This window comes from Crocuta crocuta, unplaced genomic scaffold (genome assembly GCF_008692635.1).
Source record: "Crocuta crocuta isolate KB4526 unplaced genomic scaffold, BGI_CrCroc_1.0 scaffold134, whole genome shotgun sequence".
NCBI lineage: Eukaryota > Metazoa > Chordata > Mammalia > Carnivora > Hyaenidae > Crocuta > Crocuta crocuta.
Genome location: NW_027530183.1, coordinates 982,910 through 1,006,801, shown reverse-complemented (window position 1 = coordinate 1,006,801; position 23,892 = coordinate 982,910). Strand labels below are relative to the sequence as shown.

Sequence of the window (23,892 nt, the reverse complement as noted above, 5' to 3'; positions counted from 1 at the left end):
AGAGGAATTTATGTTTCAGAATTACTTCCACCTCCAACCACCCATGCTCCTCCATCACCTAAGTTGGTTTGGAATTCTGACATTTAATACTCAACTTACTTAGGGAAGACCAGAGTTCAGAAATTTAAATAAGAATACTCAAACTTGTACCTGATTTGCCTCACCCATCCTATTTATTACTATGTAATGAATACATCAATCTCAAGAAATGCTCCCGATTACCTTCCTAGGATCTCCTCTTTCACCTCATAATGGACAGATTCCCAGCCTGCACCTGATGGACAGTTTTTTCAGTACTATTATCCCTAGCATAAAGCAGGCTTTTGATAATGGCATCTGCCATCCAGCATGCTAACTCCCTCACTTTATCTCAGCCTTTTTTTTGCCAGTGTTCTCTTGTGGCCAATCTTGAGACCACTTCCTCAGTTCTTTTCTTCCAAAGTCGCTAGTGCTGATATAGAACTGTACTATTTTCAAATGAGCATTTTCTCTTATTCAGCAAGCCTTTTAAAAATTCAACCCCTGATGACTTCTTTAATTGCTAATAGTTTGGAAGTTAGCTACCTCAGACTTTTTCAAAATCCCCTACTCCTAGTCAGTGCTTCTAACAGATGACCTAAATCCTTTTACATGAAGTTAGAAGCCTTTGGGACCTATATTCCTTCTTCTGCAATTCAGTATCTTTATATCTCAGTAGCTTTGCCTTTATAGACTCAACTATATTTTGGGGCATGTACCTTCATGATTTCCATTTCTTTCCAACGTGTAAATAGAATATTCCCTGGGCTTTCTTCTTTTCCTTCATCATACAGCTGTTCTCCTCTGCCTGAATATGGTCTCAATGGGCCAGCCCACTTCTCACTGGCCTTGCTATCTGTAACACACACATACACACTCATAACTGGAAAAAAAAAAGTCTTAAAATTTCATCATAATTATACTGAGAATTGCATTATGTTTACATTATTCCATTTAATTATATTTTACAGTTTATTTTATTTTTTTAAGTTTATTTATTTTATTTTGAAAGAGAGAACATGAATGCATGCACCAGGGAAGGGCAGAGAGAGAGGGAGAGAGAGAATCCCAATGCTGAGCATGGAGCCTGACATAGGGCTTGATCTTATGACATAACAAGATCATGACAAGATCATGATCTGAACACAGATCAAGAGTCAGATGCTTAACCAACTGAGCCACTCAGGCACCTCCATATTCTATATTTTAAAATTCTGGCTATGCCTACTAGTAGTTTGAAGATAGCAATTGAAAAGCACTGGTCTAGAAGGAAAGATTGGGTTATATGTCTGAGCATAATGCAGACAGGAATGGACCAAACCAAGAAGGAAAAACCAAAGACCAAAGTTGATGTCAGGAAATCCTTAATAGAATAGGGATAGCAGGTAGTAAAGTCAAACAGTAGATTCTTGAACAAACCTAAGTAGGACAGAGAGAAAAAAAGTTCAGGAAGCAAACTGATGTATGCGTTTAGATCCTCAAACCCAGTGGAAGGATAGGTGGGTTACTTCCCAAGTAACTGCGCCTTAATGTTAACCACACTGGGATTGGGGTCATGCACTGTAGAAAGAGGCTTTATATTCCCTGCTGTGCTCTGTTCACTTGAGAGAGACTTGCAGAGCAAATGTTTCTGGAGAAGAAGAAGAAATCTATAAAAGTTAGATTGGCTAATGCAGAAAGAATAGAAAGAAAGCAGATATATAGCCTCTCTATTGAGGGAAATTTTAGCAGTTGGAGCATCTGTGGGGAAATGGATACAAAGACAAGAAAAAGAAATTGTTCAATTTAGAGAAAGCCTTAGGTTTCTCCAATCTTACATAGAATGCAACATTTGGGAACAAGATCCAAATGAAGGCTTATCTCCTGAAGAAAAAATATAGACACGTGTGCTAAATTTTCCTGTGTTTCTGATCTAGCACACGTTGAAGGTAAGGGGACTTACAGTAAAGGAACAACCAGCAAAAATATGGAAGATTATTTTCAACTGCTCTGTACCTCAGTTTCTTCAATTGTAAAATGTGGATCTATTAGAATCTCCCTCATAGGATAATTGGAAGGATTAAATTAACATATATATATGTATGTGTATATACATATACATACATATATACATACATATACATATATATATGTAAAGTGTTTAAGACAGTGCCTGGCATATGGGAAGCATTAAGTATAGTGGCTATTTTTATTACAACATTCAAAGTACTATAAAACCCTAATTCCAGAATTTCCAGAAGTTTTTGGGACTCTTAGAAATTGCTAAGTAACTTCAGCAACTGAGTCTTCAAATTGCATAGGATGGAGCAAGGTCTGTGTTTTAGGAGATTTTTCATTCCTTTTCAGCTTGAATAACACCCCTGGACTCTTCCAAGCCTCTCAAAGCATTTGCTTCCCAGGGGAGAGGAGGGGCTTGTCTATGGAGTGAGCTTAGAAAAATAGCTTAGAATGTGTCACTCTGTCCTTTCTCCTCTCTTTACTTTTTGAATCCAGCTTGCCTGCAGGAAGTGTGAATTCTCTACTCCATCATGTTATCAACCTGCAAGGTCAGAACTATGATTATCCAGAGCAGCCTATTTCTTGCTGGGAGCATTTGCTAATTCAGGAGTGAAGTAGAGGAGGCTTGTTGTGGCTATAAGTCTAATACAAGTCATGTCTTCCAACCAGGAATTTATTATAAAAACGCCTATATTTTAATGTCTATCTCTGTGATCTTTGTATCTTTCAGTTGTTTTTGAACCCAGGAATGGAAGGGAAGGGTATTATTTTGTGACTTCCTAAGGTTTGGAGCTAAAAATCATATAAGGCACTAAATTTTTAATTTCAAAGCAATTAAACACTTTATAAAAGTTATACTGCTATATTTAGATGTTTATTTCTTTGCTCTCTCGATCCTTTTGTATATTCAAATTTTTATTTCCTCCTTACACTGTATAGCCGACTAAGCCAATAGTAACTTCAATAAAGTGTTCTATTTTTGCAAAAGGATGTTTTGCTAACATGTGCTCTATCCATGCCCAATGAATACTTGGTAGCCACCCAAATTGGAAGCCAATTTTCATAGTGGTAATTAATGACAACAGTGCCATCCCTATCACATTCAACCCTATGTCTTAATTAATGTTCCCAACATATGGTGGGCTAATGAATCACTTATATCTATTAGTGGGTGCATCTGTTCAAACCAATGGTCTTCACTAGGAGAGTGTACCTGATTCACTTTGGGAGCTTTTATAAAATGTATAGGAGCATCCTCGCCTTCCCTAGCACAAGATTCTAGTTACCTTGCAGTGAGAGCAATCTCTAATAGTTAGAAAACAGAAGGGTAGATTCCTAATTTGTCTTTTTGATTAATTTTTTTATGCTTGATTTCTGAGACTTTCAACCTTAGGTCATTTATTATTTTCTTCTAACCAATTTTTAATTTTCAAATACACATCAGAGAGGTGTTTTGCTTGTAAGGGTTGATATTACTTAATGACTAGGAGCATGGAATTTTATGCTATTAGTGAAATGTGGATTAAGGACTGTCCTGCCTCTGTGTGAATCATTTTAATTAGTCTTAAACCCCAATTTCCTTATCTATGAAACAGAAACAGTAGGAATATCTTTCTCATAGGAATACTGTGAAGATTAAAAGGCAAAAAGAGATGATGCAAAATACGTGACAAAAGTATGCGTTCAATAAAATGTTAGCTACTATTGTTATTATTGTCTTGTGTTAATTTCAAGGAGAGAGTTTTTTCTTTTGATCTTTGTATAATCATCTGTTGTTATTTCTTACTTTCTATGTTGCAGTTCAACCCTCAGAAGAGGGTTTAAATAACAATTATCCATTTACTTTAAGGGAATAAAGTAACTACTCTATTAGCCTTAATTAGAATTAATTAACAGCTATGCCAGCTGTATGACAATGGACAATTTATTTTTTATTTTTAAAAAATAGTTTATTGTCAAGTTGGTTTCCATATAACACCCAGTGCTCATCCCCACAAGTGCCCCACTCCATGCTTATTGCCCCCCTTTCCCTCTTCCCCACTCCCATCAGCCCTCAGTTTGTTCTCAGCATTCACGAATTNTTTCCATGTTTTAGCTATTGTAGAGAGTGCTGCTATGAACATTGGGGTACATGTGCCCCTACACATCAGCAGTCCTGTATCCCTCGGGTAAATTTCTAACAGTGCTATTGCTGAGTCATAGGGGAGTTTTATTGTTAATTTTTTGAGGAACCTCCACACTGTTTTCCAGAGAGGGTGCACCAGTTTACATTCTTACCGAAGTGTTNTTCTAGTAAGAAATTGTTTCAGTTGAGGTCAAGGAGGTTGTTTCCTGCTTTCTCCTCTAGGGTTTTGAAGGTATCCTGTCTCACATTCACGTCCTTTACCCATTTTGAGTTATTTTTGTGTATGATCTGAGAAAATGATCTGGTTTCATTCTTCTACATATGCTGTCCAGTTCTCCCAGCACGATCTGTTGAAGATGCTGTCTTTTTTCCATTGGATACTCTTTCCCGCTTTANGGAATGAATCCCACTTGATCTTGGTGGATAATTCTTTTTATGTGCTGTTGGATTAGATTTGCAAGTATCTTGCTGAGGATTTTTACATCTGTATTCATCAAGGATATTGGCCTCAAATTCCCTCTCTCTCTTTCTTTCTTTTCTTTTCNCACTGTGATCTGAAAGTGTGCATGGTACGATCTCAATTCTTTTATATTTATTGAGGGCTGCTTTATGTCCCAGTATGTGATCTATCTTGGAGAATGTGCCATTTGCACTTGAGAAGAAAGTGAATTCTATGGCTACAGGATGTAGAGTTCTAAATATATCTGTCAAATCCATCTGGTCCAATGTGTCATTCAAGTCCATTGTTTCTTTAGTGATTTTCTGTCTGGTTGACCTATCCATTGCTGTAAGTGGAGTATTAAAGTCCCCTGCTATTAGCACATTCTTATCCATAATAGTGTTTCTATTTGTGATTAATTGCTTTATGTATTTGGGTGCTCCTGTATTTGGTGTGTAGACATTTATAATTGTTAGGTCTTCCTGATGGATAGACCCTGAAATTATTAGATAATGCCCTTCTTCATCCCTTGTTACTGCCTTTACTTTAAAGTCCAGTTTGTCTGTTATAAGTATAGCTACTCCAGCTTTCTTCTGATTTCCAGGAGCATGATAGGTATTTCTCCATCCCCTGACTTTCAATCTGAAGGTGTCCTCAGGTCTAAAATGAGTTTCTTGTAGACAGCATATAGATGAATTTTGTATTTTTATCTATTCTGCTACCTTATACCTTTTGAATGGAGCATTTAGTCCATTTATATTCAGTGTTATTGAAAAATATGGGTTAAGAATCATTGTGTTTTCTGTAGGATTCCTGCTTGTGGTGGTGTCTCTGGTAACTTGTGTTCCTTGCAACATTTCCCTCATAGCGTCCCCCTCAGGATTTCTTGGAGGGCTGGTTTAGTGGGGACAAATTCTTTCCATTTTTGTTTATTTGGGAAGACCTTTATCTCTCCTTCTATTCTGAATGACAGGTTTGCTGGATGGAGGATTCTTGGCTGCATATTTTTTCTGTTCATCACATTGAAGATCTCCTGCCATTCCTTTCTGGCCTGCCAAGTTTCAGTAGATAGGTCTCTAACCACTCTTATAGGTTTCCCTTTGTATGTTAGGGCCCTTTTATCCCTAACTGCTTTCAGAATTCTCTCTTTGTCCGTATATTTTGCCAGTTTCACTATGATATGTCGTGCAGAAGATCAATTCAAGTTACGTCTGGGGGGAGTTCTCTGTGCCTCTTGGATTTCAACATCTGTTTACTTCCCCAGATTGGGGAAGTTCTCTGCTATAATTTGTTCAAGGACTGCTTCAGTGCCTTTCCCTCTTTCCTTCTCTTCTGGAATTCCTATGATACAGGAATTGTTCTGTTAATTTATCGCTCAGCTCTCAAACTCTCCTTTTGTATTCCTGGATCAGTCTATCTTCCTTTTTCTTGGTTTCCTCTTTTTCTATAATTGTGTTGTCTAACTCACCTATGGTCCACTCTTCCTCTTCAATCCGTGCATTGGACACCTCCATTTTATTGTGCACCTCATTTATAGCATTTTTAAGTCATCACAACTATTTTTATGCTCCATAGTCACTGAAGCAATAGCTTCTCTGATGTCTTCCATGCTTTTTCAAGCCCAGCAATTAATTTTATGACCATTGCTCTATATTCTTGTTCACTTATGTTGCTTATATCTGTTTTGTTTTGAGCAGTTCTTTAGCTGTCATTTCTTCCTGGAATTTCTTTGGACGAGTGTTCTTCCATTTCATCATTTTGGCTAGCTTTCTGTCTCCTGTTAGTTTCAAAAGCTTGTTATGCACACTGCACATGTGAGTACTGCTGTATTAAAGAAGGCTCTTTGACTGTTCAGGGCCTGTCTGTTCAGGAAGTATTCTTTGAATGGTGTCTCTTGGTCTCCCTTGTTGAATCTTTGGTTATTTTATTTCCCTACCTGTGTTGGTATTTGGGACTCTCCACCATAGGTACTTTGGTTTGTTTCTTGAGGTAGCCCTGGAAAAGAATACAGACAGACAAACACACCGGGAACAAAGGCCCACAAACACACATACCAATGCAACAAACAATCAAACTAAATGGGAAAAAGAAAAAGGAGAAAAAAGAAAAAAGAAAAAAAGGAAAAAAGGAGGAAAAACAAGTAACAAAAAATTAAAAAAATAAAAAAGAAGAAAGAAGAAATGAAAAAAAAAGAAAAAACCCAAAAGACAAAGGACAGTCTAAAAGCATAAAACCGGAATTCCCAGCTACATGTAAAGAGCAGGGTGTATGCAGTGCTGATGGAAGGGCATATACAAAGAGAGAAAAGAAAGCGTGGGGAGAAAGCAAAATTGGATGATAACCAGGCCTTAATTCAGTGAGAGAAAGAGGAGAATATGGTGAGAGGAGAGGAGAAAGAATCGAAGATAATGTTACTCAGAGAAGCTATGTAGTCTGATTACTCCAGAGAGAGAAAGATAGAGAGGTAGCAGTGGAAGTGTAGAATGTACATCTAGAGAATAGATTAAATGTGACTGTTTAAGCAAACCAATGACCTGAGTGCAGAGGGAAGGGATACGGATGAGACAAGGGTAAATATATCTGAATATAGCAAGTTGATCTAGAATTAATCACAGCAGTGAATCCATGTTGGACTTCCCCTGGGCTCCGGTAAAAAACAAAACAAAACAAAGCAAAAAGCAGCTCTCTAGCGGGGATGGACATGGTTTGGTGTAGGCAGGTCTTAGCCTCCACTGAGTCCAGAGCGGCTGCTCCCTGAGGTCTCGCTCTGGCGGTTGCGGGGAGAAAAATGGTGTACCCCAGTCCCCTCTCGAACCAAGCATTGTAAATCACTCTTTTGTGTCCAATCTCCCTGTGCTGCGGGCCTAGACACTGTAGGCTGCGCTCTATGTCCCAAGCCAGGCCTGGTTTCCAGATCTCTGTCTGCTCGCCTTATTGATACTGCCTGAAATACAAACCCGCAGGCCAGGTCCTTCTGAGCAGCCTCAACCCCCCCCCACCCCGGAGCTCCAACAGGGGGTGGGGGGGGAGGACTGAGGGACCTATAAGTGGTTTCAAGCCACAAGCTTCCCTGCCAGATGGGCTGGGAGTGCAGCGGAGAAGTTTCTCCTTTCCGTGCCCAGGACCACGGCTTTCAGCTCAAAGTCGACACCACAGCTGGAAACTGGATCCGAGGTTTTTCTCTTCTCCAGGGACAGGGACAGTTCTTTCAGCAGTCTTAGCCACTCTTTCTTTTTCCCTCGACTCACCATAGCTCTCTGCAAAAGGGGCTCCTTCCCCTCCCTCCGTGTCTCCGGTCACGGCAGGCCCATTTTTATCTTCCCCAATTCGCACTCAAGCACCTGTAAGATTTTTTTTTCCCCTTTCTCAGCAGACTCTGTCTCCTCTTCCTCCCAAACCCCTGCTGTTCTGTAAGGGTTTCTATGGCTTAAGGCCTTCTCCATTTGAGAGATGGGGGCAGGTGAGATGTACGGAGCCCCCTACTTCTCTGCCATCTTGCCCGCCTTTTAACAATGGACAATTCATTGCACAATTCTTTGAATAAATATTTTTTTTAATGTTTTATTTATTTCTAGGAGAGAGAGAGAGACAGCATGAGCAGGGGAGGGTCAGAGAGAGAGGGAGTCACAGACTGAAACAGGCTCCAGGATCTGAGCTGGCAGTCAGCACAGAGCCCAATGCGGGGCTCGAACCCACTAACCGCAAGATCATGACCTAAGCGAAAGTCGGAAGCCTAAGCGAAGTCGGACGCCTAACCGACTAAGCCACCCAGGCGCCCCTGAATAAATATTTTTGACTGCCTGGAGATTGATTAGATTCGGTCAGATTCCTTTCCTCAAATTGTATCATTTACTTTAAAATATTTTACTGCTTCAGATGGGACTTCCCCAATAATTCTGAATCATTTATGCATGTCTCTATAAGAACAATAAACTGATTTTGTTCATTCTATAATGAACCATAGTATGGAAGACTTAGTGCCAATTTCTCCATCCAATAATATGTGTACCAAAATGAAATTTCACCCATTTCTATCTTCCATGCTTTACTATGAATTAGAGCTGTCAGATAAAATGCAAGATACTTGGTTAAATTTAAATTGCAGACCAAAAAAAAAAAAAAAAAAGAATTATTTCTTAGTATAACTATGTCCCAACTATTACAGGGAGTATTTTTCATTATCTATCTAAAATTCAAATTCAGCTGACATTGCTAAGTCTGATATTCTTGCTAAGAATGCAAGCAGAAAGGAGACTTAAAAACTGCAATAATAGTAATGTGTTTAGTCTGATTGCTAAATTTAGAGATTACCAGGCTATGCTGCTCATATGTATACCTAGAAAGAGAGATAACATTTAACTTGACGAACCAGTTGTTTGCCATACCTGAAGAACAGGCTGCCTGTAAGCCTTCATTTTGTGGTTAGAGGACACATAGCTCAGTCTACAAACTCAGGGCAAGAATGTTGTTGGCTGTCATGCTAGTCAGGCTTAATTGATGTTCTATCAAAGGCCCAATTCAAACCTGCTGTCTTTCCAAGGGCCCTAAGCCCCACCCTGCTCTCCTACTTTCCTGTCTGTGTACAATTCCTCCATTGATTTCTCAGTCTTCATCTGGAGTTCCACCTGGCTAGAGCCGGCAGGATCAGATTAACACTTCAAACACAGAAATAGCCTCCTACATAGGTTGGTGAGTAAAGGCTATGAGATCAGTACTTAACAGTGACTTCTGCCTATAATTTAGCTGTCAACTTCATTTCTGTGAGCTCAGACTTAATGACCATGTAACACAAACTTCAGTTTTAGAAGAAATTAATTTGGCTTGGTGCCTGTTTCTGTAAACGGGAAAACAGAACTCCCTTTCCTTTTTCTGCAGAGCATAATTTTGGCTTATGTTCTGCAAATATCCAGTCATCTTTCCTACCATTAAAGTTTCTCTGCTTAGCCTCTAGTCCTGCCATGTAAACCAGTGAAAGTGCCATGGTAACTAACTCATGGAAAATGCATACTGAACTGAGTTAAAAAACATAAAGTGATCATTTGCTGAATTGTGGGAAACTGATAAAGCCTAAGCAAATGGGTCGGACATTGCCCTTCTTCAGACAATTAAGTGCATATTTTCTCTTAAAATTTTCTATCTGGAAAAAAGACATAATACATTTCCTACTAAAGTGATTCTCCTGGGAGTGTCTACACTGTCTCTTGGAAAGGGAACCTCAATAATCACTCAGCAGTACATTGCTATAAGGAAAAAGATTGCTATTGGTCTATCTTTTGGGAATAACTCTCAATGATAACAGCAATAAATTTAAAGAATTAGGTGGCTGGACCTGTTTCTGCAAAATAAAATTAATAGTTGAAGTTACAGAGTTATAGTGCGAGGGAAGTGATTAGTTTGAATACAACACATGCACACACAAATATATCAAACTTACTATGTGTTTTAAGGTCATATTATTACAAAAAATAATTATTTAAAAAACCATAGACTACCAAAATTTGAGGATCATAAAAAGGAAAGATTATATATATATATATGAATCAGATAATGTCTCATATAAAGTGAAGGATGAAGATTACAATATAATTAAAATATGTATCATATTTTATGCATGATTTAATGCAGACTAAACCCTAGAATAATATATACCCTTATTCATATAAAAGGCACATTATATAACCCAAATATACACATGGCCGTTTTCACAGAAGTGTGTGTATGTATGCATTCAGTATTAAAAAAATCTTCTCTAAGATAGGGTGTGGCAAATTACAGCCACAGTTTGAGTGCCTGTTTTTGCAACTAAAGGTTCAATAAAACACAGACGTACCCATTTGTTTATGTATGTAGTCTATAGACTTTTTCACACTACAAAGTGGACTTGAGTAGTTTCATTAGTGACTATATGGTTCACAAAAGTTTTTTGGTAAAGCACTTCCCTAGATATTTATCTAATCTTTAAAGAAAGCTAAAGACATGGTTATGGTATCTATAATCAAAAAACAAATACCAAAAATCATGTCTGTTTTAACAATTTTATAACATGGAATTCAACTTAACTCTTTAGTGTTGGCAGAGAAACATGAAAGAATCCCAGGTACTGGGTAGGGATTGCTATATGTGTGGAGACAAGTAGAAGACACTTTCTTGTATGTCTACTCTAATTTTCTTCTTTTCTTTATATTTTTTTCTGTGTATATTTTACCCCACTCATTTTTATTATTCTCTTTGTATCTTCTCTTGTCATTTATCTATTTTACCTTTTTTCTACTTTCCTCTTATGTTTAAAATTTGAAATTTACAGAAAAGCATACAGACTTTTTGCATAGAAAATTTATTTATTTGTATCCATATGAACAATGCTGAAGATTTTTCACCTCTGATGAACTAAAAGGACAAACTGAGTAAGGTAAAGAGGTCTTTTGACAGTTTTACCCACATTGTTTGTTGTTGTCTAACAACAAAGCAGGAAGAATTCTCTTTCATTCAGCACACTTGAAATAACCTTTGGCAGTAGCTCTGGCAATTTTGCAGACACTGAAGATTGAAAAATAAATACAATTGGCTCGGATCTTTTTTGGCTCTCTTTTGTATCTCTTATACTTTCTTCTAAGTAGTTAGGCTAATTTATACTTTGTGTGTACAAGTGTGTGCGTGCATGTGTGTGTTTGTGTGAATTTTAGGCGTATTTGTTTGAGAGGGAAAGAAGAAAGAGATTGTGCACAATCAGGGGAGGGGCAGAGAGAAAATCACAAGCAGGCTCTGATCACAAGCTGGCTGCTGCTGCCCATGAGCCTGATGGGGACTGACAGGGCTCAATCTCATGAAATCAGCCATGAGATTGTGACCTGAGCTGAAATCAAGAGTCAGACACTTAACGGACTGAGCTACCCAGGCACCTCACAAGTGTGTGTTTTTTAACTGGATCTTGCACTAGACTGTAATCTCCATGAAGACAGGGATGATGTCCATTTGTTTTACTTTTTATTCCCAGTGCCGATCATATACTAGGTCCTCTAAGAATGTTTACTGGATGATTTGAATGAATGACAAAGGGTTGTCAAAACATTTTAATGATTGGAATGACAAGGTCATATACATCTTAGATGAGTCATTCTAACAATAGTCTGAAGTTTAGATTTAGAGAAGATCAGACTAGAAACTGAGTTGGATCTTGTAATTTCCCAAGACCAAGACTCAGAAAACTCTTTAACTCAAAGAAACATTAACTGAATATGGTTTATAGACCAGATTGTTTTAAGTATTTGGTAATCAAGACAGGGTTATTAAGACACTGTTCTGATGCTTAAAATGATTAAAATTTAGGATGCTCAAGAAACGTGTAATGAATTCTGGTTAGACAACTCAGAGGAGAGTGTTTAATGCAGAAGATAGCATTTGAAAGGGCACTGAGGAATGGATAGGAATCTGTTTGGTAGAGAAGCTTTTGCGAGTAAATAAAATCAAAGAGGAGTAGAAATGTTTGCTGTCTTAGATACTGCCTGAGCAAGTGGTCTATTGTGAGAGCAGCACTCAGGAAAAGCAATAGCTTAAACTATTAAGAAAGGTGGCAACGTAACTTACTCTAACAAAGAGCAATGGTGGGGAGGGGGGGGACAACTAAGTGGCTCAGTCGGTTAAACATCCAACTTTGCCTCAGATTATGATCTAACAGTATGTGAGTTCAAGCCCTACACCAGGCTCTGTGCTGACAGCTTGAAACCTGGAACCTGCTTTGGATTCTGTGTTTCCCTCTCTCTGCCCCTCCCCCACTAACCCCCTCTCAAAAATAAATAAACACTAAAAAAAAAGAAGCAATGAGGAAGCACTGAAAGTCTTTCAGAGGATATAACATGATATAACTTGTGTTTTAGGAAGTTAAGTTTGGTGGCTGTATCAAGAGTAGCTTGTCAATGAGACTTCTGGTAAGATGGCTATGGAATTAACTCCAAAGAAAGACAATGAAACACTGAACTAGTACACTCATTATGGTGGAGGAGAGGGGGACTGAATGCTAAGATACTGAGAAGAGAAGGATCAACAAATGTGGACATGGCATGAGTGTTAGGGGTGAGCTAAAGGTAGCACCATGAGAAAATTACAATTAACTAGCACTTCCCAAATATGAAAGAAAAGGTGAAACCTATTCAGGATGGAAGATGGGTCCCCTTTTGGCTGGGAGAAATGGGGTAAATGGTTAAAACACAGATTAGATATAGTTGTTCTCTTAGAATGTACATCAGGCTTCAAGTATTTCAAGATGAATCATTTTTGAGTCATGGGGTACTATAGCTTTTATTTATTTATTTATTTATTTATTTATTTTTCAACTTTCTCTTTGTTTTCAATTTTATTGAAATTTCATTTTTTCAATTTTATTTGAAGGAGAGAGCATGTGCATGCACTTGGGGGAGGGACAAATAGAGAGGGAGAAAGAGAATCCCAAGCATACTCCACGCTGTCAGTGCAGAGCCCGATGCTGGCCTTGAATCCACAGACCAAGAGATCACGATCTGAGACAAGATCAAGAGTCGGAGACTCAACCAACTCAGCTACCCAGACACCCCTGTGCTGTACCTTTTAACACTGAGAAGTTGTAATGCTGAGAATGAGAATCATGACAGTGAGAAAAAGAAAACTAAATCTCTCTCAGAGTCTGTCTTTTGAACTGACCATTACACTATAAAATGAACAGTTGAGGTCTAACCCTATCATCCTTCCTAAATGCAGTGAGTTTGTAAAACAAATCTAAGTGAACTATAATCAATTTTTTTCACCCTTGTTGAACCAGAATATAGACTAAGTGCTATTCAATGGGGTTTGCTTTTTTAGTACATTGACAAACTGGTTATAATCTTACAAATCAAGGTACCAAAACATAAACAGGATTCTATACAAAGAAAAAATCTATTTCCTAAAGGTATAGGGAATAAATGTCTCCAATAGAATGCACAAATAATTTATGATCACTATTTAAATTGGTAATTGGAATTTATTTCTTTAATAAATTCTTTAATAGAGCTGAGTATTAGATAGGATTTAAACTTTATTCCCTTAACCATCAAACAAATGTAATAACACCAAATTGCAGAAGCAAAAGGAAAAAGGAAATAAAGGATAACTGTTTACTTGATAGGATCCTGATAGTTTGTGTATATACTGTGTGTGTATACATATACATATATATATATAAAGAAATGGGATTATATATATGTTATATATATTATATATTTATATATGTTATATATATTATGTATTTATATATATTTATATATTTATATGTGTGTGTGTGTATATATATATAAAAGAAACCTAATCTTTCATGCATAGAAGAACAAAATCAGATATTTATATAGTTCCTCAGTTTGGGGCTATAAAAGGCAAGAATCTAGAAAGAAATGCTTTTCCAATCTAGTCTGGTTCTTTGGCCCATGATGGTTAACACCTTTTCCTATCCGCTTAGTTGTGCCTCTTAGTCCTCAACTACTAGCCTTAATTCTGTTTTGCAGGCCAGCTTGAATGGGATCTATTTGAGCCGCTCCAATCTGCTTTTAATCTTCACCCTTGTCATGTAATTGGGATTCCGAACTGTTCTAGGATCCATTTCTGTCAATTCACGATAGGTGCTTTTGACGTCATGACAGATTTTAGGGATAAAATGATGAGACATACCCGACTTCGTCATAATCTGTAAAGAAAAAAGATGAAACATCAAAAAATAATATTGGATGATAATTACAATAATAGAGTTATATATCCATTGTAGAGGTGGCAGAGAGGAAAGAATAATGAAATGACAAAAAAAGGCATGAAAGAATTTGTTTGCCACACCTTATTACACACATGTATTTGTTTCTCTTCCCATATCTTTATTTTCATAACCTGCTAAAGTCCCATTCTCCCTCAGGAGAATTGAGTTCTGCCGTTGAATATCAATCTTTTTTGATAGTGGCCATTAGAATTCCCTGACGCTGCCTTTGGGTTCCAGATCCTCATTCTGAATGGCACCTGCCCCGAATTCCCTATTTGTGCATCTACTTTCTGTCCTGGATACCTTTTGCCTAAACTGAGATACTGTTGTGACTCTTGGATACTGAGCTTTGCATCTATTGTAGATCAAGCTGTCCCTGAGGTAGAACTTTAAAGAATCAGGTGTGAATGATCTATAAAGAAGCACTCCCTGGATAAACAAGTGAGGGGAAAGAGGGAAAGAAGCCAAGCAGTAGTGTGATTTCAGGTGTAGCTCCAGACACAGCCAGATCCCATAGGGAGCTCTGGACTATAAATTACATTTTAGAGATTGTCTTATCTAGAGGGAAAGGAGCTGGGATTTTGTATCCTTCTAGGAATCAGTCATTGGCTACAGGTAGACCTGGAAGTCTGTGGTGGGGGACCTAACAAAGCAGGCACTTGCAGGCTAGATAACTCAGTCTACAAGGGTGAGCCTCTAAAAGACTTAGGTTCAGCTGTTAGCACAGCAACCAGAAGATGGTGAATGCTAAGAAAGAGGGCCAGAAGGAGCACCAAATCTTCCCCATTTTCATGCCTGTGATGCCTAGTGGGCAGGCATGTATCAGGTGCTGGAATCTCCTCAGCCTTTTCTTCCTGCTAGAGTTTGCTGGGTTATGTTGTCCCCCAAAATGCCTGCATTCCTAGAAAGCTATGGACCCTTCAAAGCTGAGAAAAAAACTGAGGATGTTCTTGCTGCTTAGGAGGCAAGTAAAATCCCAGATGAGCAGAGAGCTTTTGGTTAATATTAAAACACTATTCCATGTTGAATACAGATTTTGAAACTTTAATACACGCAAAACAAAGGTAAGATTGATCTTTGGGTTTGGAAAGCATAAGCTGTTTCCTGATCAGTATCAAAAGCAGGATAAAATATTTCCAGGATATTTGTATTCAGATTTATTGTGCTCCAATCTTTCTGATTAGAAAATTTATTCATGTTACAACATAAAAACAAGTGTAGGATAGGAGTATACAGCTTAAATAATTTTTTGCAACTTCAACCATACAGAGTATTTTAATATTTTAAACCATGATTTTTATTTATATTGTGTGATTAGTAATTAAAAGTAACAAAAAACATTTGCCTTTTTCTCTATTATTCTTACATGAGGCTTATCTTTATAGTGGTTTTCTGTCCTTTCTTCCTATTTCTCTGAAATAAAATATTTAAACAGTTCATATACCTAGGGTGTCTGGGTAGCTCAGTTGGTTAAGTGTCTGACTTGATTTTGACTCAGTTCATGATCTCACGGTTCATTAGATTGAGGCCCACATCTGACCCTGCACTGACATAGGAGAGGCTGCTTGGGATTCTCCCTCTCCCTCTTTCTACCCCATCCCCTGCTCACGTACTCTCTCTCTCAAATAAATAGATAAACTTAAAAAATTAAAAATAAAAAAATATTACAGGAGTTCTAAAAACGTACATCTATATACCTCTTATGAGAAAGACAAATAATAATGATGTAATCGTATGGCAAGAGTTTGTTGAGATTAACAACTTTCAGCTTAAATAGAAAGCTAGCAGTGATTCAACCCAGTATCTAAGAACCTAAATTAATATTTGTAATTGTCAATATGACACCGTTATTATTGTGAACCAAATGGACGAACTTGGACTTAGGGTAGTTTAAATATATTCTATTTTTACTCTATTTCTTGGAAATTGATAATTTATGTACAATAATTCTTACCTAATGAGACCAGTCAATTATCCATTTTCCTGTCATTCTGGATAAATGGACACTGACTCTATCTTTGTTTCCATCATTCCATGTTTGTGGTGACGTCATAGTCCAATTTTAAAGATAATTTTATTTATCACACTGGAATTGTCCAATGCCTGGAAAGGTTACATCTGTAAAGTAAACATATAACACTATGGAGCCGAGTGGAGCCCAAATGATTTGTTTACATTTAACATTGATTTTTTTTAAAAGCTCATTTCCCTGTTTTGTTACAGATGGCTGTGGAAAAAAAACAATAGAATCCCCGAATGAAAAAATCTCCAGATTACTTTGTTGTAAAAGCGGGTCCCTGACATTCTTCCCGTTCGGCTTGGAAATTGCTGACATCCACTTTGTTACCTTTGTCTCTGGAGGTAGGAATAAAGGTTGTTCATGCCTTGATACTTGGATGTTTCTTCAGACACAGAATGGTAGCAGATTAAAGGGAACCACATGTTGAATTGGCATGATGGCAGTGTCAACGGGAGGGGAGAGCACACTATTTGTACACATTTGTGACTGTAGGTTACTTTTCTTCACGTTCTAATTTTGGTAAGCTTATGCAGATAGGTAAAATTAGCAGTTTCCTTTTGTTCCCAACAAAAGTCCATGAGACTGCTGGGAAGACAATGCTGCCATTCGCCTTGTTAGCTTGTTACTTCTGAGTAATAAGGAAGAAAAAGATAGATGGCTGGTTAAATACCTCGCTTCTTACACTGGTAAATTAACAGTTTTACAGCTTTCCCTTACTTAGTAGAGTATGAGAAAGCTGATAGTCTCTGAAGTCTGTGGAAATTTTATTTCATAATCTCATTGAAACTGTTGGAATTGTCATTCGTGCATTGAGTTCCAGTTGTATTTTACTTAAATGGCCTGCAAATTTTTTTTTAAAAAAAACAATCTTTTAATATGTTCTTACTTAGTGGCTGGATCCTTGTTTTGCTTTCTGTGTCAAAGGCTATAAAAAGGAGGGCATGCTGCATTTTCCTGGTACTTTGAACAACATATAAATATTAAAATTAGACAGAAATTCACAAAACATCAGAGGCATTGTTCCTTTAGTGGACTCCAAGTGGGACACATAGGAGTTGTCCCTTTAGCAGTTACTCTGGATATGAGGCTGGATATCAACTTATCAATAATTTTTCCTTTTAAAACTATATGCTTTATATATACACATGGCACAATCTAAAGAGTGTTTATTAACACGGGAGAGCAAAGATTTTAATTTAGTTTCCCTACAAAGTGATATGTCAAAATGAGTCCTTCTGGCCCAGACTTCATTTCCTGGCAACACTGGGAGTAACTTGAACTGCCAAAGCTCCATTTTAAATTATGAAAATATGATCCCCACAGAGGCAGAGGTCACTGATGGACGTTACCAGGCTTATTTAGTATTTTCTGAAAGACAGTTGCCCTGGAAAGTAGTTAATAGCACAGGCTATCATATCCAATTGCCAGTGCATCAGGAATTCTGCTTGGCTCAACCTGAAAAATATATCCAGAATCTGACAATTTATTGGCATTTCTTCCCCCTTTTCCAGGACACATCACCTCTTGCTGTGATTCCCGACTATAATCTCCCGACTGGTTTCACTGCTTCCACACTGCCCCTACTGCAACACACACACCAGGTTCATTACCAACACGGTCATATGAGCAGGCCTTTGAATCACAAGTCAGGTAAGGTTGTTCCTCTGCTGATATCCTGCAATGGTAGCCCACATCACTTTTTTTTTTTTTAATATTTTTATTTATTTCTAGGAGAGAGAGAGAGAGACAGTGTGAGCAGGGAGGGTCAGAGAGAGAGAGGGAGACACAGACTCTGAAATAGGCTCCAGGCTCTGAGCTGGCAGTCAGCACAGAGCCCGACGCGGGGCTCGAACCCACGAACCGCGAGATCATGACCTAAGCGAAAGCCGGACGCTCAACCGACTAAGCCACCCAGGCGCCCCGGTAGCCCACATCACTTTGAATGAAAGCTCAAATCCTTACTTCAGCCTCCACTGCTCTGCATGTCCTGCTTCCTTTTCTGCATCACCTCTTTGACCTTACTTCGTGACCTCCCTGTCCTTCCCTCTAGTCCTTCTTCTCCAGCCCCACTCACCTCCTCACTCTTCCTGCCTCAGAGCTGTTTCCTTCTCCCCCCTCCCCCAGATATTTCCATGGCCTACTCTCACTTTTTTTCAACTCTTTGTGCAATGTTTCAAATGTTAGGTTCTCATCGAGGCTGCCCTTTATCTCCCTATAGTACCCACACCCCCACTGGACACTTCCAATCCCTTAATCTTCTTCCCCACCCCTCCATCCCCCCATAGTAGCACTTACTTACTATTTTCATTTCTCCCCGCCTCTTCCACTAGAATGTGAACTTCATGACATTGGGGATTTTGACTCTTACATTCACTGATGTACTCTCAGGGGCTGGCACATTATAGATGCACAATAGGCATTTGTTGGTTGAATGAATGAATGAATACATTGCTATTTTCTGGCAGTGACAGAAAAGAGTGCTTTGGGTTACAGTAATGCAACCAACCTTTTATTGGGAATGTGTTGGTATCTTCAAGAGGATGTCAATAAATAGTTCCTCCTGCCTAGTCTAGGTCTAAACCAACTGATAAACAAAGCTAAATTTCAGCAGACAGAGGACACAATATCACCATATTACTAACAAGATTATTGAGAGAACATGTTTATGACTGCAGGCAAATCACTTGCCTAATATTGAACAATCAAATTACACACGTTTCCACAAAGCGGTACTGGACCATAGCCAATATTTCCCAACAGGAGCAGAATGGGTTCCCAGAGAAGCAGAGAAGAATCCCCACTCCCCAGAATAAAAAAATAGGGAGGAACTGAGCTATCCATACACTTTCTCCTACCAAATTCACAAATGACATGTTTTCCTTCTTGGGGGTGGGTGGGAGGTGGGGCAGTTGAGGTTCGGTGAAAGGATAAAGAGAGGTTTCACATACAGAAGAAAACACTGGGGATGGGAAAGAAGAATTGTCCCCTAATGATATTTATAGTTTTCCTCTCTTGAAAAAAATGACTTTGGTTAAAAGTAATATATCTCAGATATTTGGAATTGTTACTTTTGCTTTCAGCAAACACATAGAGATGAAAAGTCAGTCAAAGTGCTTGGAATAGAAAGAATTGCTCAAAATTTAAAACTGGGACCCAACCCATCAGCTGTCATAGAAAAGTTAAGAGAAGGCTATGCTTTTATTTGTTTTTAATTTTAATTTTAATTTTTTTAATGTTTATTCAATTTGAGAGGTAGAGAGTGAGCAAGGGAGGAGAAGAGAGAGAGGGAAACACAGAATCCAATGTGGGGCTCAAACCCACAAACTGTGAGATCATAATGTGAGCTGAAGTTGGACGTTTAACCAACTGAGCTGCCCAAGCTTGCCATGGGCTATGTTCTTAAAACAGCAATCTTTCAGTGGCCCCTCAACTCTAGCAGTGTTGCACATGTTTTCAAATCACAAATCACTCCTTTAGTTTTCTTCAAATAATGAGAAACACATCATGAAGAAAGCACAGTTTGGTGTTTGTTATGTGCTAGAGATAAAATAGTGCACAAAATAAATATTGTCCTTACCCTTACAGAATCAACTGGGTTAGAAGATGGGAAGTGAAAATAGACTATCAGTAGCTCCCAACTTGTATGCATATTGAGGCTAAGGTGAGAAATGTTTAATCAATGTTCACAAAATGCCTCTTATGCTTCAGGCACAACATCAAGTTCAGAGCATATAAAAATATGCTTGCAAAAAAAATTAGAGTTTGAAACTGGAATGATAGAAGTAGTAGATAATTAAAATACAGTATAAAATGTATTATGTTTTGACTTGTACATGGAGCTATGGGATGCAGAGAAAGAAATCTTAATTCAGGTTTAAGTTTCAAGAAGGATTCTTGGAGAGAGGAGTTTAAGCAATAGCATAGAAATATCAGAGATAAAAAGAAAGTGAGTTGGAAGATAGATGTGAGATGCTTGCATAGAATACAGGATAGTGAACTATACAGAGATGAAAACGCAGCATGAGAAAGTAAGAGATGGGAAGGCTAAAGGATCAACTTCTACATATGTTTAGGTAGAGTGAAAGGAAGGGGGAATGGAAAGAATGGGGGAAAGAAAAAGCTCAGATTTTTCCAGAATAAAGTAAATGAAGCCTTCAAATTTAAAAACCATACTGTGTTCTAATGAATAAATCACACACATGAATGAGAATGAAGTAGCTGAGCAACAAGGAAAAGGTAAAAATTAAAAAAACCAAGTAGTAAAGAAAAATGGGTTATTTACCAAGGAATAACAACTGGATAGCAACAGATTTCTCACTAGCAACAACATGATGGGAACCATTAGAATTTTATCTTCAAAGGAGTGTGGGAAAATAAGCAGTAGACTAGAACTGTCTTCTCAGAGAAGTTATCACTCAAAGTGAAGATGAAATAAAACCACTCCCAGGATATACAAAGACTAAGTGTTTATTACCCATGGGCTCTTGAAGAAAGTATTCTAAAGAATGAAATTCAACAGAGAAGAAACAAGGACTGCAGAAATCAATGGTGATCAAAGGACAAGAAAACTGGAAGTTTGTGTGGTGAAGGTCTGGGGGAGGAGGTGGTGAGACGTGTCAGGAAGAGAAAATCAGTGGCCAGACAGGCCATCTTGGTATTCTCAGGGGTTTGGACTACTCCTGAAGGTTTAGGGACTGGTGGAAGGGTCTTAGCAGGGCAGAGACACTGTGTGATGTGCTTTAGTAAGATAGCTCTGGTAAGAAGATAGAGAATTTGGGAGTGAACAAGACAGATGCCATGAGGCTAGTTAGAGGTTATGGGTGTAGTTTAAATTAGAAATGATTAGGGCCTGACTAAGGGTGGAGCAAGGAAGAAAGCAGTCAGATTCTGGAACAATTATAGTAGTAGGATCTCAGGAGTCTGTGAATGATTCCATGTGGGGAAAAAGAGGAAGCCTCAAGATGTCATTGGTTTTTTTAGGACAGCTTTGATGGAGCCCAACTGTAGCAAGAGGAGAACGGGAGGTGACCATGGGAATGCAGATGACCCATGAGAACTCATCCATGAATGGGTGGTAAGAACTAGAGAAGCAGTCAGAGATAGACCAGAATGAAGGAGGATTTTATAATGGGAGACTCATTCCCAAATTGAAATGCTAATGGGTGAGAACAAGCAAGAGATGCAAAGGTTAAAGGTAGCGAGGATGAAAGGTGCCTGATAGAAGGGCACAGGGAGGCAGAGGCTGAGAGCCTTGTATATAAGGGAAGATAGGGAAAGAGGCAGATACAAGAAACTCACAACTTCCTCTTCTTTTGAAAGTCGCACCATGACTGCACAAAGCAGTGATAAGCACATGCCAAGAAAATCAATGAATAGATGAATGAAAAGGTGGATAAATGATAAATATATCCAGGCAGGTCCAGAAACACAGTATAACTCTGAAGAAGGCCAACATGTTCTGAAGACAGGTGTGGTAGACCTCTAGTGGCCAAAAAGAAAACTCAAAAATCTAATGGCTGAGAACAAAATTTAAATAAGATGGATAAGGTAAATATATCTGCAAAAGAATAAACAGATAAAAGCATTGCTCTACAAAGATCCTGTTGTACCTGATCTTTAATGTGTTCAGTTTCTTTTCAATAGAGTTTGATAGTATTTGCATTATGAGTTGACTTTCATAATTGACTACTTAGAGTGATTGGCTTATGGAAACGAAGCCAGTAATCTTTTAATTAATATTAAACCTTAACAACAACAACAAAATACCTGTAGGAGGGGGATAATTACTGATTTGTGAAATTTCATATACAAGGTAGATAAAAGTACTTACTCATTTTCAAATAGAGAAAAGAGGAAAGAGACAATTATAACTAAATGAGCCTTTGATTGCAGAAGCCTCAAATATAATGAGAAGGGTGTATTTAAACACAACAATAGCAATAGGGGGTTAAAAATATGTAAAAATAGGGGCACCTGGGTGGCTCAGTTGGTTAAGTGTCCAACTTCAACTCAGGTTATGATCTCATGGTTCGTGGATTTGAGCCTCACATCAGGCTCTGTGCTGACAGCTCAGAGCCTAGAGCCTGCTTTGGATTCTGTGTCTCCCTCTCTGTCTGCCCCTCTCCTGCTCACACTCTGTCTCTGTCTCTCAAAAATCAAATAAATGTTAAAATAAATTTAAAAATAAGTAAAAATATAAAACTGTAAAAAGCAAGCTAACAAACTATTTCAATCCTTGAAAATGAATAATAATGTTCCATTGTCAAATTACTTTGAGTAATCTCAAGGAAGAATTATGCATTGACCTGAAATATGATTCTTTTATGAACCTGAGTGTTTTCTAATGAAGATGAAGTTGAGTTATCCTAAGTTAACAATCAAATAAAGTTTGACACCAGCTTCAATTAAACTCAAAAGATCTCAAGTTTGGAAATCACGATATTATCTTGGATGATCCAGATTTTCTGTTACAATATATTTTATCAACAATATACAAGGCCTTAAGTAGATGAAAGAAAATCAGCCATTTTAAAAGCTCAGGTCATAATTTCATGGTTCTTGAGATGGAGCCCCGCATTGGGCTATCAGCACAGAGTCTACTTAGGATTTTCTCTCCCTGTCTTTCTGCCAATCTCCCTGTAAATGCTCTCTCTCTCTCAAAATAAATAAGATAAACTTTAAAAAATAAATAAAAGTGTTATCTGTGGGAATTATGCAGCTGGAGGGGGAAGTGTGAGAGAGTAAGGAAATACTGAATTTGGGAGTATAGATGTTTAATCCATCATTTGAATTTAAAAGCCTGAATTAGCAGACTTGAAAGCAGCTGAGTTCTTTGAGATTTCTTTGGTTCTGACTCCTTTTTAATGTTCAACTCAATACCACTGTATCTGAGAATAACATTAATAAATGTATCTTCATTTTTTCCTAAACTTTTTAAAGCCACCATATATAGTATTTACATTCCTTATTGGCTCATCTGTCTGGGATTTAGTCATCAGGCATCATTCTATATTTAAAAAAAAACAAAGATATGAATTTGACAGGAATAGAAGCAGTAATCTGAAAGCAAGTAAAAAAAATCATGTAATGTTTAGGCATTTATAATAATAAAACATCTCTTAAAAGTATAGTCATATGCACAAAGAAGGAGAGATTATCTCTGGATTTTTTTTAATAGATAGTTTTATTCTACATTTCTTGTACATATGACCAAGTTCTCTGCCTTCAGCATACATTTGTCAGTTTTTAATTTTGTCCTCTGAGCTTTATTGAAATATATCTGCCAAAATAAAAATTGTATATACTTAAAGTGTACACCATGCCTTGATATACGTATACATTGTGAAATGATTACCACAATCAAGGTAATTAACATCCATCACCTCACATAGTCGCCATATTTTTTACGGTGACAATACTTGAGATCTACTCCCAGTAAATTTCAGGCATACAATGTAGTATTATTATCTATCATTACCATGCTGTATATTAGACGCCAGAACTTATTCATCTTTTTATTTATTTATTATTATTTATTTTTA

At 37.7% G+C, this 23,892-nt stretch overlaps 1 long non-coding RNA gene across 1 annotated transcript; it reads right to left on the bottom strand.

Annotated features, from left to right (window-relative positions):
* Positions 1–10,895: 10,895 nt before the first annotated feature.
* LOC144232290 (uncharacterized) lies at positions 10,896–16,865 on the bottom strand. Its single transcript, XR_013335354.1, has 3 exons — positions 16,286–16,865; positions 14,072–14,268; positions 10,896–11,117 (listed from the first exon to the last, which is right to left on the bottom strand). It is a non-coding gene; the product is annotated as an uncharacterized LOC144232290 (long non-coding RNA).
* Between the last annotated feature and the right edge of the window lie 7,027 nt (positions 16,866–23,892).